Below are 3,892 nucleotides of genomic sequence, written 5' to 3' on the forward strand. Positions count from 1 at the left end.
TGTGTGTGTGTGTGTGTGTGTGTTAGAATACCAATATTGAGTATGCCTTTAATAAGGTTAAGTCATAACACACAATAGTGGGAAGCCAACCTTAAGGTTGGGCGATTTTGGGTGTCTATTATCTTCCCAATACCATATCTTAACTCTGAACCCATATCTCTAATAGTAAGATCAAAAGGTCCTTCTTCAAAAGGACACTATATATATGGTTCCTAGGCTATTGCAAAAACTAGGTGACAACTCTCCCCTTGTGTCCACAGTAAGCCATAGTATTAGTTGGTCAATGTTTTTGCTTTCTTTTAGAAGGGTCATTGTGAAATTTGGATTAGCTCACATTTTTTAAGAGAGATCCAAATCAAAATTATGAATTTCCAAATTGTAAATATTTTAATTTACATATGTATTAAATAAGATTAAAATTTTGAGGGAAATAAATCTATGTGGCTCTGCCACTAGGTGTGAGACCTGAAGTAAAAAGATGAAAATTAATAGATAACTAACTCATGCAATGCACAAAAAATATAAGTAAAATTTAGATATTTGTATATTTCTAAAATATGCATATAGTTTTACTTTTATTTATGAGATAACTTTTACTTTTTTTTTTTAAATACTTTCAAACCTATTAAATATTAGAATTTACAAGTTTTAATTTTTTTTAGATGAAGAAATTCGTATTTTGGGGGGAAAATGAAGAAATATATTTTTAAATTATTTTCTTAAGGATTAAAAAGAATTTTTAAAAATTTTGGTAGGGCCACCCAATAACATAATTCCACCATGTATATATGACTCTTCTTAGTATTTGTTGAGGTCCTCTTCTTCTTTTTTCCTTTTTCACGGTCATGCTACCTCATCATATCATACTACAAGTCAAGTAAGCTTACCGAAGCCAAATCTCTCCATAAGAAGGATGGAAGAATTAAATGGGAACTAGCTAGGTGAGTGGGAGCTATAGTCATTGGCTAGAACCAAGATTGTAGCCAAATTGTGTCCTTCAATAAAGGACTTGGTGTTTTCCCCATTTTACAACCTTCAATAAAAACATATCATGTCAGCATTTCACCAATAAATCAAATAGACAGGCCACACACAATCACTCCATCCTAATACAGCCTTTCTCCCAATCTTTCTCATTGGGTTAGACCTTAATTGCCAAATCCTTAAGCTTCTATCACAACCACCCATCAATCGCCATCGACAACAATGGCTCCTAAACTAAAGCTCTTGTCTCCTCCTTACTTACCTTCTCTCTCTCTTCTAGATTGGGCTCCCTCTCTATCTCATGCACTCGCTTTTCAATCTAGTGCTAGAGAGAAACTAATGATTCATGAATTGAAGATTTGGAGGCTCTTTGGTTCTTTAGCCGTGCATCGGTAGCATTGGTGTGTGGTTGTGGTGAAAGCATAAGGGTTCAACTATGGTGATTCAAACCATGTGTGTGTGCATGTCTCTGAGAGAGAGAAAGAGAGATAGAGAGAGAGATGGGGTGATGGAAAGGAACCACTACCAGAGATAATGGCAACATTAATTGATGGTAGGCGAAGTTGGAAATCTTACTGAAGTCTCTATAGTGTCTTTGGTGGGTTGGAGATTTGGTAATGTTATGAAGGATGATAGATTAGATTTGAAACATTTGTGAAATATTGAGTTTTTTAATTTTGATATTGTGTGTGATAAGATGTATTGAGTTTTAAGTAAAATGTTGATGTGATAGGCTGTTGTTGAATGGTGTAAGCCAAGAGTTTTGCACTACATCCATATCAAATTTGTACTCAAAAGGAAAAAGACTAAGTCTACTTCTACACTTCAACCCCAACCCAACCTCATGGGTACCAACTTATTCATTTGCCACATCATTTCTATCTTTTCCTTTAAACAAAGAAAGACCAAAGACTATAAGCTTTGACATTCACTCAAAGTTCAAAGAAGCCATGGCAAAAAATAAAGAAGTAGAAGATTTCTCGCCACCCATGATCTGTCAGGATGAAAAATCATTCCAAAAGGATTTTGGGATCTCATCATCTTCTCATTTTACTTAAATAGAAAGAATAATTGCAACAAAGTAAGAGCAACTTTAGTCAAAAACACCAAAAAAAAAAAAAACATCTCTATGGGTTATCATTGGAAAATTTGAAGACATCTCTTCACCTACAATAAATAAACGTAGTATGTCTGGTCTTGAACAATGCATAGCATATATCATGCTACTAATAGCACTAGCATACTCGAGCTATGCAATTGCTCTTCCAGTGTTTTCAACTAACTTTATTCTCCAATCAAAAGGTGTATTTGCTTCCTTTATATTAAGATGTTCAAATCTTTGAAGCACTTTCTCAACATAATGAGATTAACATAATGAAAATCCTTCACTATGTTTTTTTAATTTTGATTCCCAAAATAGTATCCACTTTATTTAAATCTTTCATTTTAAACACAAAAGATAGATACTTTTTAGTTTCACATACACTTTTAATATTTGTACCAAATATGAGCATATCATCCACATAAAGGCATACAATGACACCATATTCCTTTGTGAATTTGGAATACATACATTTGTCGGAATTATTGTGCACAAACCCATCCGAAAAAATCGCTGAGTCAAACTTCTCATGTCATATAAAGACTTGACTAACTTGCAAACTTTCTTTTCATTTCTAGGAAGTACAAAATCCTCAGGTTGTTCCATGTAAACTTCCTCATCAAGATCACCATTTAGAAAAGCTGTCTTAACATCCATTTGATGTACAATTAACTTGTATATGGATGCAAGAGCTAATAATACACGAATAGACGTGATCCTAGCCATCAATGCATAGGTATCAAAATTGTCTACTCCTTCCCTTTGTTTAAAGCCTTTTGCCATTAACCTTGCTTTAAAGGTTTATATTAATCCATTAGTATGATATTTTCTTCTAAATACCTATTTACAACCAATTGGTTTAGAACCAGTAGGTAAATCCACTAGAACTCAAGTATTATTCGATAATATTGAGTTCATCTCATCATTTACAGCTTCTTTTCAGAAAGCTAAATCTCTAGAAGCCATAGCTTCCTCATATGATTTAGGATCATCCTCTGTATTAAACAATATAGGTATTTTATTTAGGACCACTTATTTATTTCTTTCAACAAGAAACAATTGAACTTGATAAGAAATGAAGTCTAGACCAAAATCTTTTACTTTTCTTATCCTTTGACTTTTTCTTTGTTCACTTGGTGAACCACTTTCAATCCTTTTATTACCACGCAAAGTAGTATTAGGATTAGAGTCACATTGTTGTATTTGAGTAAGTATCAAAGCATCCATGAAATCTTTATTGAATTTATCCTCAATAAACTCAACATCTCTTGATTCCACCACTATATTAGAGCTTAAGTCTAATAATTTATATGTTTTTGAATTTTCAGCATAACCTACAAACACACTTTTTTATATCTCTTGGTCCTAACTTTGTTCTTTTTTGATCAACTACTCTATAAAAGGCTAAACACCCCTACACTTTGATATAATCAAGGTTTGGTTTCCTTCCATTTTATAACTCATATGGAGATACTTAATCTTCTTGGAAGGTACTTTATTGTGCATATGACATGCTATAAGCAATGTCTCTCCTCATAAATTAAATGGGAACTCCGCACTTAAGATCATGACATTTACCATATCTACAAGAGTCCTACTTTTCCTTTCAGCCAAACCATTTTGTTGGGGTGTATAAAGGGCTGAACTTTGGTGTATTATACCATGGTCCTCACAAAACGTAAAAAAACCATTAGGAAAATATTCACCACCTCTATCACTTCGTATGATCTTTATTTTCCAATCCTTTTGATTCTCTACTTCAGTTTTATAACGTTTGAACATGTCAAAAGATTCATCTTTATTTCT

This window comes from Quercus lobata, chromosome 10, assembly GCF_001633185.2.
Source record: "Quercus lobata isolate SW786 chromosome 10, ValleyOak3.0 Primary Assembly, whole genome shotgun sequence".
Taxonomy (NCBI): Eukaryota; Viridiplantae; Streptophyta; class Magnoliopsida; order Fagales; family Fagaceae; genus Quercus; species Quercus lobata.